The sequence below is a fragment of the Gopherus flavomarginatus genome, chromosome 7, assembly GCF_025201925.1.
Source record: "Gopherus flavomarginatus isolate rGopFla2 chromosome 7, rGopFla2.mat.asm, whole genome shotgun sequence".
Classification (NCBI taxonomy): Eukaryota; Metazoa; Chordata; order Testudines; family Testudinidae; genus Gopherus; species Gopherus flavomarginatus.
In genome coordinates this window covers 70,288,377-70,303,115 of record NC_066623.1, presented here as the reverse complement: position 1 = coordinate 70,303,115, position 14,739 = coordinate 70,288,377, and positions in this window count along the sequence as shown.

The following is a 14,739-nucleotide window of genomic DNA, read 5'->3' as shown; positions in this document are numbered from 1 at the left end:
GGTCTCCTCAACCCTGACATCCCCCTTTCAAGTCAGAGGACTGAGCTAAGACCAATGGGGAGCTCTCTGTACAGGAGGAGGCAACGACCTATCTCTGTTCATCAACTTTACCAGTGAAAGTCTGGCTCTACTTAGACTTTGGGGAGGGGAAGTGAAGGGTATCACAGACAGATGAGTTTTGACTGGTGTCCTGGTACCAAAAGCAGAACCCCAGACAATAGTGGGACTCTGGTTCTGGCAGTATCAGCAATGGTAAGAAGTGGGCCACAGACAATGAAGTGACTTCCTCTTCCAAAACACAGTCTGTGATGGATCCAAGAGTACCGGTCCCGACACAGCCACCAGCAGCACTGAAATACTACCCTCCAGTACTGGGAGCATAATGGCCTTGCCCTTCAGCAAACTACTGGTCCAGTCCTTCCTGGTACTGGGTGTCCCAATCCTGCACACAACATCTCCCCTGACTTGGGATAGGATGGGAACTCTGCCTCTTCTTGGAATCTGCCTGGGGAAAATGTCCCCTATTATTCTTACAAGAGAACCTATCTTCCTTTCTTCCTCCATCTACTCTATGCTCACCCAAGCATCTTGGAGACAACAGGCAGAGAAGTGGGATGGGGCAGAGGCCCTAAGACTATCTGAAGCCATGCACAAAGAAGTTGAAGTACTAGGTACAGTAGAGGAGAATCTTCTCAGTTAACGTCAAGACCCAGTGTCATGAACCTGTCCACGAAGAATTGTCTGAGCCAAAACTCCATTTCCAAAGAGGTCAGGCAGGCAAGGATCTGCAGACACAGTACCTGGAAGGGATGTGGAGGCAGCATAAACAGGAATCATGATTGTCTGTTACAGGGAAGGGCTTCTGGAAATCCACACAACTCAAGACCGAGATCCTTGGCATGTTCTCCCTGTCACTGGTTGCAGGAGGTGAGTGGTTCCTGAATGAGGGAACTGACCCGAGCCATGCTAAAAACTAGCTATTTCCAACTAATTTTGTAATCTATTTACAGAAAAGCTGAAGAAGCACAATGACCCTGGTGCTCCATCTGAAACTACAAGCGTTGAGAAAGAACTGAAATGATGGGGTCCAGCAGCCCCATGTATACCTTGAGTGTGGAGCATGAGGCAGCTGGTGCACAAACATGGACACTGCTATGGAAAAATTCTCCCATCATGGGTGCATGTGCAACCTGAAATGCACTATATATAGGGATACAACTTTTGAAGAAGAATCAGTGTTAAGAAACATCTATAAATCATCACAATACACAGACAAAAAGTACATTTGTAAGACTGTCTTCCAGAAGCTTTTCCCCTGACATCAACTGGCTTTGGATCAGGCCTTATATGATGCATGAGATATAACTGCACAGCTTTTGGAGCTGGTTCATACTTACGGCACAAGCAAAGATCATAAAGAGGCTTAAATTTGGATCAAAATCCAAAATCATGTTATAATCAAACAATGAGATATCTAAAAATACTTCATAAGCAATTGATGCATACATTGAGTATTTAGAATACATTACTTGGACAAGAGTTGAGTATATTTAGTAACCTGAATTAATGTCCTAGAGATGCCCAACCTGTCAGATTTTATTGCATTTTCAAAATAGATATTATAAGCAAACTTGCACCTCCTGGGGCTTTTTCATCTAGTTCAATCTTATTGTAAAAGATGTTGGGGCCCAGAGTTCTAAAGCCATTTCACAATTACTCCTAGCAGTAAATTTGGAGTCCAATATCATCTGCTGGAACAAATATGAAGGGAAATCTCTGAAGAAAGTTGGTTCTGGGAAATGCATATATGATATTGTTAAGTAAAGGTGAAAAATGTAAAGATATGACAGAGATAGGTGGGTCTCATCAAACATTATACAAAGTATAAAAGATGGAACTGTGACAAGTGAGGAAAATGATCCTTAAAATCAGACATAAAAGGGAAATTTTGTCAAATTGTTTCAGCAGAACAAGCAGGAACGCATTCCACCAAAGCATTCATGGTGCTTCCAGACTCATACTGAGGAAGTTTCTATATGCAAAAAAAATAAAATAAAATCACATTGCTTGATGACCTTTACAGTATCTAGTGTCTTTGCTGCTGACTTTAGATCTTTGGGCACTAACATCTTTTTCAGTAAGATTGAACTAGCAGTTCTCACCACTCTTCTCAGCAGCATTCTCCCTAGAATGGAATGACTGCCAGCAGCCAGGACAGGGAGAAACCAGAGTCTCCCCTTCCAAGCATCAGGTGGGGAGGGGAGTAGAGCAGAGAGGAAGGAAAGACAGACAACTTTTTGTTATAGACAGGAGGGAAAAAGAGGGAAAATATAAGCTCTCCCTTCCACTAACCAAGAGGAATTTTTTTCCATGAATTCATTTGGAGGAAAGGCATATGGCTTTTGTGATGGTGTGTGTTTTCTATAGGGTGACCAAATAGCAAGTGAGAAAAATTGGGATGGAGGATAATAGATACCTTTGTTAGAAAAAGCCCCGTTAAAATCAAGACATCTAGTCACCCTAGTTTTCTGTTTAAATTCTCTCTCTGCCCACCTGTTATCTGGAGAAATATTCTCAGAGAAATACAAAGAAACTGACAGCATCTCTCCTCCACCCCCAACATACTCCATTCCTTTCCGTCTGCAGGATCTGTGGCTGTTCCCCATTTAGGCTCCCATCCTGCAATGAGACGCACACTTGCCAATTCAGTTCAGTGGGGCTTTGTATAGGCACACTGCCTGTCCGCCTGCACACATCTCATTTTGAGACCAGGGCCAATGCATCTTAGTTGTTTGCATGTATATGGCCTCCATTTCTGTACTGGGGCACTTTTCAGGACTAAGTATGCCTTCCCTATCGAAAGACATGAATAAATATGATAGATATGAAGTCTTAATTTACTTTGTGCTCTTTTTGTCCCCATCCCTCAACTCCAGTTCTTGGTTCATGGATTAGAAATAGCTGTGTGTCTTCTCCAGCTTGATGCAGAGACAAGAGCTGTTTGAGCTTACTGATGTTAGGATGCCATTCGGCTTTTCCCAGCCAAGCTTTGACTAATATACCTGTTCAAACATCAGGTAAAAGTAGCTGAGACAATATGGTTATGTTAAGAATACTTCAGAGAAGAGCGCTAAGAAGGTAAATGTTTAAACTATAAGGTTTGGATCCTCAAAGCTCAAATGGGGGAGGGATGGCTCAGTGGTTTGAGCATTGTCCTGCTAAACCAAGGGTTCTAAATTCAGTCCTTGAGGAGGCCATTTAGGGATCTGGAGCAAAATCAGTACTTGGTCCTGCTAGTGAAGGTAGGGGGCTGGACTCAACGACCTTCAAGGTCCCTTCCAGATCTAAGAGATAGGTATATCTCCATATATTATTATTATTATTACCACCTCTGGGATTTGCATGCCCATGCCCATTCCCAAACTTTAATATGAATTGGGCATCCAGACTCTTTAGGCAGCTTAGAGAAATCTCTGCCTAAACTTTTTGGATGGTATATTTACAGTGTCTAGACACACTGGGGCCTTCCTTGATTCCCAATAGGTGCTTCGAGGTGATAGCACAATGGAATTAGAGCAGTGCAATATCTATAGTTCATGCACAATAACCTCAGAAGAAAACATGTCAAGAAAAGCCACACTAGAATCCGGGATGTGGTTTGTTACAAAGTTCAAACTACAGCTAGATACTTCCATTCCTGTGGGTCTAATTATCTCACGATAATCATGCTAGTTGGTACCACAGTTGGTTTTAGCCAAAATAGTGAAATTATATATATATATATAATATATATACACACACACACACGCCAGGAAACTGGCAAGCACAGTTTACTTGTGTAAGTCCTAAATGTTAAATGTAACTCATGATAAGTGACAACCAGGCAGTCAGAATTCTCTGTTCTTGTAGTCAAGGAATGCAAGTATTAAAGCAGATCTCTTTGCACTGCTCAAAGTAAAATTTCCATTTAAAAAAATATATATATATAAACCACTGCTTGTATGGTTTCTTTACACATCAGGAAGGTTCACTTCAGACACTCTTCCCATTGACAGTCATGTTCAATAGAAGTGAATTTTGGGAATTATTTTAACAAACATATTTTGACAAAATAAAGTTTGAAGAAGTAAGTCTTGCCAAGTTTTCTTTACTGGAAGAGAACTACAGTGCTGAGTGATAGTGTTAGTTCTATTGCAAAGTACATGATACACCCTCTGTGAATACAGACCACAATACTGATGAGACTGCTGCTCAGGTAGAATTCTGAGGTAAATTGTTTCTGTAACAACACAACAGCTGGTCAATTTTATTTAGCACTTTGAAAAAAATTAAAATTACTTTGATGGAAGCGCAGCTCAAAACCAATATTTTCATCCGAGATCAAACATTTGTGGGGTGTTTAGATTAATAATTTACAGTAACATAGTTAACTTGAGTTAGTGGCATTCAGTTAACTTGAGTTACTATATGACCAAAGACTTATCTAGGAAAAGCCTTTGTGTTATTTTCCATTGAAATCTCTTCTCTGAACTGATTTTGTAAATGTTAATTAATATTGTCTTACATTTTCTCACCAGTCCACTGATGAACTGAAGGGATCTCATCTAAGCCTCTTGTTGATAGACCCAGGAGAGAAAGAGAGAGAGAAAGAGCGAGAGTGTTATGCTAGTTAATCACAGGAAATCAAAGGAACAAACAGGTGGTCTCCACTTCTGAAAAAGAGAGTCAGTTGGAGTGGATGACACGTAAGCCTGCCTGTCTGACTCTTACTCACACAGTCTCTATCAAAGGAGTAGGTTAAGGCTGGTGTGTAACTCAAATGATTATCTTTGTTTTGGCCTGCACTCATGGATGTAGCAGCAGTGAGTAGGAAATAATTATGGTTTGGGCCAAATGAATTGTGGAGAAGAAGGGGAGGGAAGAAAAGGAAAGGCGTAGATCTCTTAAAAGCTTGAAGAAATGAGATACAAAGAACTATCAAGGACGAATATTACCTTTTCCCTTCCCTCTCCTTCTCTCCACAGACACAGAAATTGTGCTCTAGGCTGATTTATGGCTCCACCCTGCCTCTCTTCCCCAGGACTCTGATCTCACAAAGGGCCAAACATAAACCCAAATCCTTGCCCTCTAACAGGGACACAACAACGTGGTCTCCTTGTGCCTTTTCTTACCTCGTGTGAGAAAATGGGTTATTCTGAGAATTAAGTGTTTCCACAGTATTTAAGAATGTCAAATCAGGCACAATCTGATTCTAAAAAAATCAATGTATAAAGAGATTAGCCAAGTGATTTTAGGTCCAGTCTAACAAATTTATGAGTAATTCAGTCAGATGATCCCCATATGTGATAGCCTCTCATGTTGTGTTTTCTACCTCCTTTTGCAGCAGGAAAGGTAAGTTCTTGCTGCATCTGATTGTGACAGGTGTCCTTGGTATGAAACAAATGAAAAAAAGTCAATGAAGGTCATTTCACAAGAGGAAGACTTGTGGATAGCATTAACTAAGCCAGAGCATCTTTTCAACATTTATAAAGATCCAATAAGTAAGTTAATCACATGTATAACTAATGCAGCCTGGCACAAAACCATGGGAGATAACCCTTGTCCTGATAAACTCATATATTTACTAATAGTCCCTAAATGATACATTTCTGTGGCTAAATACAATACCACACACAGAGGCTTCACTGTAAGAAGCTCCCAAGTTCAAAAGTAACTTGTATCTTTGGTACTTGTGTATGTAATTTAAAAACAAAAACAAAACAAAACCAACAACAGAGATTAGCATGTACAGTTAGTTACACATTAGGAGGCACAGATTTGTCTAGTGCAGCAAATTAGTGCCTGCACTAGAGACAAGAACTCTAGAAGATTGGTTCTGGATTTTCCAAGGATTCATTCTGTGGCCTTGGAGATAACCCACTTGTACCCAGGGATTCTTTCTGTGGCCTTGGAGATAACCCACTTGTACCTTCATTTTGAAGATTAAAGTTTCGATGGTATTTTGAAAATGCAAAGTGTAAAGGATAATTGTGAACCAGTAGATTTTCACTCAAGGACTTTGGCAGGTCAATGTGACTTTATCTTTTGGCTAAGCCCCAAATCCCACAATGGCAAATGTTACCATTGCTTGGTGGGCCAAGATGACCTGACTACCACAAAAGTTGTATGTGGCATGGGGTGGGGGGAAGGAAAGAAGTCAGAAAGAATATAGGGGTACTTATAGAAAGGATATTTTTATTATCATTATCTATACCCGAAGTCTTCAGCTCCATGAATTCTCTTACCTCTGAAGCAAATCCAAAATTTCCTAGACAAGCAGGTCCCACCTTGTGCCCAACTCTCCCCAAATTTAGTAACTCCTTCCCACCCCCAACCAGGTGATTATCTCTCTTCTTGCTCCTTTCTGGAGCTGCTCCTCCCTTTCACATTCCTTCATCTTTGCAGTATTCTTGGGTGTTGGCTCTCCCTTCTCTCTGCCCTTGGAATGAGCTGGATCTGGTTTATAGAGACCTCAGACACCTCCTACTCTAGCTGCTTCTGAGAGGACTGATAAATTGGAGTCTGCTGCCTTTTCCTCCCCTTCCCACCATTACAGTTCACAGTCACAACATATATGGGACACTGTAACAGAAATGTAATTTCAACAAGTGAGAGACAAAATGGTTGTGCACTAGAATAATATTTTCTGGTAGATTAGCACTTGTTTTTAACTATGTATTTTTAAAAGTTACATTCAGATATTACCTGATTACCTAAAACATAGGCTTGTGAAAATAATAGGGCACAAATCATAGTTCTACAAATACAATCAAGAATTTGACTGATTAAGACCAAAGAACATTTTGAAATCTTATATCTTCAAAAGACAGTAATATATTTTATTAATGATAGTTAATATTTTATCAACTCCCTATGACATAGATTGTTTTCCCATTTTGCCAGTTCAAGGACTGATACAAGAGGATTTCTATCCAGGGATAATTGGAAAGTGAACCATATTGAAGGATAGTTTCTTATTAAGGGCTTATCTTCACTGCAAAGTTAGTCATCACAACCACATTAAAACTCAAGTGATGATGCTTTTAACTCAAGTTAGCTGGGCCTATCAGGGGGCATAGATGAAAACTCAAGGAAGCACAATTTATCTTATCTCTATAGAGTAGCCTTAGGCTACCACCATACTACAGATTCTCCTATGGTTTCCTCACAAATTTTCTTTATGTGGCCAAAAAGGTCAGCCATAGTTCCTGTATTTAACTGGGAAAGAAATACAAGGACAACATTGTCATAAACAGATAGCTAAGGGTTAATGTCTCTTTCACCTGGAAAGAAATAACCTGAAACACCTGACCAGAGGACCAATCAGGAAACAAGACTTTTTCAAATCTGGGTGGAGGGATGTTTGTGTGTGAGTCCTTTGTTCTTTGTCTTCTGCCTATCTCTCTCTCAGCTATGAGAGGATCTCTGTTTCCTGCCTTTCTAATCTTCTGTTTCCCAGTTGTAAGTACAAAAGATCAGATAGTGATTTATATGTTTTTTTTTGTATTTACATGTGTGTAGTTGCTGGAGTGGTTTGAATTGTATTCTTTTTGAATAAGGCTGTTTATTCATATTTCTTTTAAGCAATTGACCCTGTATTTGTCACCTTAATACAGAGAGACCATTTTTATGTATTTTTTCTTTCTTTTTACATAAAGCTTTCTTTTAAGACCTGTTGGAGTTTTTCTTTGGGGGGGGGAACTCCAGGGAATTGAGTCTGTACTCACCAGGGAATTGGTGGGAGGAAGGAGTCGGGGGGAAAATCTGTGTGTGTTAGATTTACTAGCCTGACTTTGCATACCCTCTGGGTGAAGAGGGAAGTGCTTGTGTTTTCCAGGACTGGAAATAGAGAGGGTGGAATCTCTCTGTTTAGATTCACGGAGCTTGCTTCTGTGTATCTCTCCAGGAACATCTGGAGGGGGGAAGGGAAAAGGTTTATTTCCCTTTGTTGTGAGACTCGAGGGTTTTGGGTCTTGGGGTCCCCAGGGAAGGTTTTTAGGGGGACCAGAGTGCCCCAAAACACTCTAATTTTTTGGGTGGTGGCAACTTTACCAGGTCCAAGCTGGTAACTAAGCTTGGAGGTTTTCATGCTAACCCCCATATTTTGGACGCTAAGGTCCAAATCTGGGAATAGGTTATGACAAACATTTATTGCAGCATTGAGAACAAAGGGAAACTAGGTTAGTTGAACAAAGGATAGCTAAACCAACTGGAGCGGAGTAACTGAAGCACTGGTAATCAAATTAACTCTGCAATGAAGACATTGCCTTACACTCACATTAAGGCCCTTTCAACAGAGCATTATAAAGGGGTCTTTATGCAAATGAGAATCAGGTCCAATGTATTTTAAGTCATATTATAGTTTTTAAATCATCAGGTGATTTAGGACTTGAGATCATATTTTTTTGACAGTACCACTCATGAACCAGTCTCCCTCTTCCTATGTGCCAAGCATCAGTTCTCCTTTCTCTTTTCTGTCACCTAGGGTTCCCTCACTCACGCCCCAGAACTCTGCTTCAGCTCTAGTGTCTCAATATTAAAATTGTCTGGAAAACAGAATTTGCATCCCATGTGAAATTCTGATTTTTTTTTGTTTTGGCTTTTTATCCCTATCCAGGGGCAAATAACCACTATAATCAGATATTTAAATATATATATATATTTGAAAACAAAGTGAAAAACACTTGTGACCAAGAATTTTCTTGACAAATTTCAATTTTTTTAGGAAAAAAATTCAATAAGCTAGCTCTACTCAACCATTTGTACACTACTTGTTAACTCAATTCTAAAACACAATGAACATTCAACTCTTGGGGGAAGTCAATGCTGATGAAGAATTCACAGGGTCCACATTTCAAGGTGGGAGAGGCAAAGAATCTTCTCTTATGTTCTGTCTGAAAAAGATGCAGAGACACCTCTAGCTCTAGGGCAGCTGTTATTCAAATATCCTTGTTAAACTTTGAATTATAATACAACCCACCTTGTCATAGCAGAAAGAGTAATCCTTGGTTAATTAGGGAAACTGCCATCAGCGCGACTTCACTTTGTTGCAGTGAGATGGGAAGTTATATTAAAAAGAATATTTTTTTCCTAGATGCAGAGAAAATGAAACAGGTTTGGAGAACTAGTTTGACAAAAGAATTCCCAGATGTGTAAAAAGTACTGAAGTGTAAAGAATGCTAATATGTACCCTGAACAAACAGTATCATCATCATACTCCGTGCTGAAATCCACAGGTACCTGAGGGGATATCTGTCTAAAAGCTTCATAAACACTTAGAAAAAATGGGAGGGGGCCACTTACATATGCATTCCCCAGCTAACAACAGGTTGCACTATAATGACTTTTCATTTTAAACGTCAAAGAGCTCTGTGTTGAACAACCGCACTGGATCCATTTCAAATGCATTTTTGAGAGAGGCTGGGTTTGTATTTAAACTTATAAAAAACCTGAATGCAGAGATTCAGACCACAGAATACATCTGAATAACAAAGATAAGAATTGTTCCAGACTTGGATAAGATTTAAAAAAAAAAAATTAGACTACAGAGACATCACCTGAAGAGGAATAGTATGTCTGGCCACAAGATATGCAAAACATTTTTCTTATTGAGACCACTGGTTCTTAAATTATAAATCTCTTGATAAGTTTAGTACTACCTGACATGCTATTATGCTGTAAAAAAATGATTTTTTTCCTGGAATGTTGTGATATCATCACAATATAACAAGTTTGTTGATTAGCTCACACTGAAGTTTAGACTTAGATCGCTTCAAATCAAGAGATCTAGTGTCTCTGTTAATAATATACTAAGGGCATGTCTACACTGGCAGAGTTACAGCACCCGGAGTAATAGTGCTGCCCAGAGACTGAGAAGGGAAACTGCTGTTGTATGTTCACACTATCAGCTGCCTGCAAATAGCGTGTTCACATTTCCGGTACTTGCGGTGGTATTCAGAGTGGTGCACTCTGGGGAGCTATCCCACAGAGTATTTCTTCCTCTTCTGCTGCTAAGCATTGTGGGAAGATGGAGAGGGTTGGGGGGTATCCTGGGTCCTGTCCCAATGCCCTGTGATGCATTGCTTCGCATCCCAGAAATCCCTGTGCTTCAGTCTGCATTTGGAGCCATCTTTCAACTGTTTGTGTACTGCATGCCCTGTCTCTTCGGGCTGCAGGAATGGATCCTGAACTGTTGACCATTATGCTTCTTGCTCTGACCAACAAGAGTAGCAGTGGAGTTATTTCTTAAACTACAAAGGCAAGAAGAGTGCAACATTGATCTCACCACACATACTAGCTATGACAGGTGCGGACCAAAGTGGAACGCTGCTTTTGGACTTGGGAAACAAGCACTGAGTGGTGGGATCACATTGTGATGCACGTCTGGGATGATAAGCAGTGGCTGCAGAACTTTCCGATGAGGAAAGCCACATTCATGGGACTGTGTGATGAGCTCTCTCCAGCCCTGTGGCACCAGAACATGAGAATGAGAGCTGCCCTGCTGTTGGAGAAGCATGTGGTGATTGCACTGTCAAAGCTGGCTACTCCAGACTGCTATTGATTGATCACTGACCAGTTCGGAGTAGGAAATTTGACTGTTGGACTCATGTTGACCAAAGCATGCAGGGCCAATCAATTACATCCTGTTCTGAAAGACCATGACTCTGGACACGTGTCATATAAAGGTCAAGGTTTAAAACTTTAGACACAGATAAGTGGCAGTAATTCTGCTGATTTATTTATATGGGTAAGTCATACTACTTGTTATGTGTTTTATTAGATAATTCTTGCCCCACCATAGACAGACTCTCCTGTAAGAGGCTACATTCAAACCAAGACCATAGATTTAAAGAATGCTCTATCATAATACTAATTACTTAGAATATGTAATCCTCTCCATCAACGTTATCTTCAATTAGGCATAACTAAACAAAAACAAAAAGATCAGTCTTCAAGAAAAATACACCTAGAAGTGTCTTGAGTTCTCATATCTGAGCTTGGCCAGGAGAATGCACCACTTAGATCTAAAATAGTGTCACACAGTAAGATTCTCTCCACCAGCCCTTTTCTCTGCCACCCTTGTCATTGCATGTGAACCCTTGCCTTAAGCTCACTACACACACAGAAATATTTTCTATTTATATGAACGGCATCCTATATTTCTGCTGGCAGGGGCACCCATGTCTCAATTTTCCCCCACTGGTCTACAGACTCTGCGGGTAGAATGCCTTAATCCTCTAGGAAAACAAAACCTCTGGAGTACACAACAGGCCAAATGGAAATATCTTCTCACATTGGATCCATAAACAGTCCTTTTCTCTTTGACTACAGGATTCCCACTCTTCCAAGAGGCACCACTGAGATGCAGTGGCCATCTGCTTCAAACATCCATTTCATTTTTCTCCTCATTTTTTTTTTTTAAGACTAGGTCAATTAAACCAAATAAAAGCAAAACAACAGGCTTTGCTGCATATCTTGACTAAGCAGTACTTCCCCCACACTGGGATTGCAGTAGAGACTCCTATAAGACATTCAGACTTATGTTGCCACCCAGAAAAGGAAACTGCTCACACTTGTTGTCTCTCCAAACTAGAAAGAGAAGAAACATGACAATTTCTGCTCCTCCCTAAGCAAAAGCCAAAGCTGTTTAATTCTGGCTCACTTGCCTTCTGAGCCCAGATGTAAACTCTTTCTTTAATTTACTAACATAGCAGGTCCTCTATCTGTCTCCCTTTGTAGCCTGATATAATATGGGTTATGGTCACCCCCAATACACTCTCTTTCTCAATAAAATAAGACTGCAGCACAGTGACCACATTCTGAATATTGTCTTAAACATCAATTTGCTTTCTTGCCTTTTAAACTGAGCATATTTTGATTTTAACCCCCCAGGCAGCTAGTTAGGTAGCTCCGTGGCTCTACACCAACTTACAACACAAAAAAACAAGTTTAAACAGCCCTCCCATCCAGCCATGAAGAAAGGAGTGGTCACAAGCCATGATTGAGAACCCACAGTTTTATACCACTCATCACTATGTCACATTCACAGAGACAGAAATAAGAACTCACATTTCAGAAAAGATTCATCAGATAAAAAGTGTTTCTTTCTCCTTGTATGTTTATCAGATTCGGTGAGATCTTGGAGTGGTGTTCTGTTCTGTAGAGACTTTGGTCTGTATCCACAAAGGGACTTAGGTGTTGTGATGATGACAGCTGGTGTAAACTGCCACAGCTCCGTTAACTTTAGTTGATCCATGCTAATTTATAGCAGCTGAAGATTTGTCCAAGATCTGTCTTTAAAGGCAAAACCTGATAACCTCACTGCTCTGGTTCAAAAGTATCCTTTAGTCACACACCTCTACCCCAAATAAAGTAACAATACAATCTGCCACTCAGATCTAGCATTAAGTCCATCTCTCATCTGCTGAAAACAAAAACTTGTAGAGGCAGACAAGAAACTCTTCCCATCATCTGTAAAGCTATTTACTGTAAGCTAAAGGTTGTAGATCGGAGAGGGAAAACTTTTCAGGCCAAGGGCCACATCTGGGTAGGGAAATTGTATGCAGAGCTGGGGCAGAGGGTTGGAGTGCAGAGGGAGTGTGGGGTGTGGGAGGGGGTGCAGTGAGCAGGAAAGGGCTCAGGGCAAGGGATTGGGGCAGAGGAGGGGTGTGAGTTGTATGAGGGGGCTCAGGGCAGGGGGTTAGGGTGCAAAGGGGTGCAGAGTGCAGCAGGGAGCTCAGGGTAGGAGGTTGGGGTGCAGGAGGGGTGCGTGGTGTATGAGGAGGCTCAGGGCAGGGAGTTGGGGTGCAGGAGGGATGTGAGATGCAGACAGGGGTCTTAGGGCAGGGAGTTGGGGAGTGAGGTGCAAGAGGGGTTTGGGCTCCAGCCTGGCACCACTTACCTAAAGCAGCTCTGGGTTTGCAGTGGCACACACCAGGGTCAGAGCAGGCTCCCTGCCTGCCTGCCCTATTCTCCACCCTGTGCTGCCCCAGGAAGTGCTGTGGCCCCTGGGGAGAGGGGTGGAGGGCTCCATGTGCACTGCCTTTGCTGCGCCTCCAGGTACCTCCCCCGAAGCTCCCATTGGCCACGGTTCCTCGTTCCCAGCCAATGGGATTTGTGTGTGGGGGGGTGGGTGCCTGGAGGCATGTGCAATGCATGGAGCCCTCTGCCTACCTGCATGGGGGCCACAGGGACATGGTGCCGGCTGCTTCTGCAGAGCGGCACGGGGCCCTCGGCGCCATGGGGGGCAATCCTGTGGGCAGGATCCAAAGCCCTGAGGGCCAGATCTGGCCCGCAGGCCATAGTTTGCCCACCTCTGCTGTAAATCAATGACAACATCAAACAGAATCTTTCTACAGGTAAGAAAATGGTGGACACATAAACAGTGACTACTGAGGCTGGAATTCAGAGCAGTCGAGATATAACAAATGGGAGCTAAAACCCCTACAAATGTAAAAAATTAAATCACTAATATTCCACAAAGTGGAATTCATTTGTAAATACAAAGGGCATTTGCAAAACAATTTCTGAGGCTTCACAATTTCCTTAAATTTCTCTAGCTAGTTGTGGTGGATTAGAGCAGATAGTATAGAAAATAAGAGGAGTTTATAAACCACACTTTGAATAGAAAAAGCAAGAAGTGTTATTATTAATGGATGTTTTAGTGTCAAAACATTAGACAAATCACACTATTTATTTCCCATCCATCACAGCCTTTAAATGAGTACCTTCAAGACAAAATGTGTCATTAAACATTTAACACTATACTATATATCAAATTACCGCTGTAAAACAAGAGAACAATCTCATGCAAAGATGGATGAAAAAATTCTAGAGGAGGTTTTTGAAGATTATGGAAGATTGATAATTTCCTGCAATATCCTAAATGAACCTTACTGAATTAGTTTTAACATACTTGGAGTTTGTTGCACTAAACTTGCAATTATGTATGTGTTATTGTGGAAATGTATGTATTTCAATGGGAAGGATAAATAGGGAACAGCAGGTTCTAACACCACAGAATCTATCCTCTATCCATGAAAAGGATGCATACGCTAGTTCAAACTGAGGGGCCAGTATACAATACATGTTTTTTTGGACAAATAGCCTAGTTTTACATTAGCTCATGGCCTTCCGTCTGAATCAGGAAACAGATAGGATTCCTGGTCCCTACTCCTTAGCTTAGGGTTGGAGAGACTGACCCTTCGAGAATCAATGTTAGGGTTGGGGTTAATTCTAGTAAGTTTATTAGCACTTGTGGAGGTTCTTTTGTTGTTTTTAATGTGTTCTCTGTAATGGTGGTTATTTTTTTTTACCTTAAGAATAGTAGGTTTGCGTAGGAGTGCTGCATGATAACTCGGAACTGTTGACAATCACACTTATCTGTCTGTCAAGAGAAAGCACAAAGGTGTCCTTGGACAACCTGTTTGTGCTAGAAAATACACAGTGAAGGCATGGAACTTTGCATCCTGAGAACATCCCCATCAAACTGGAGAGAGATGCAAGTCTGCCCTGAGAAAGGCAATGGATGGAGAGCTGGAAGCTGAGAATAGGTGTGCTTGCTGAATCACCAAAGGGAAATACAGATGCAGTTGCCCTGAATTGTGACAATAATGATTTGTTTTTCCTTCTTCTATTGTTATATAACGTCAGCCTTCTTTTAGAAGCTGCAGTGTACATGTGCAATGCAGAACTGGAAAG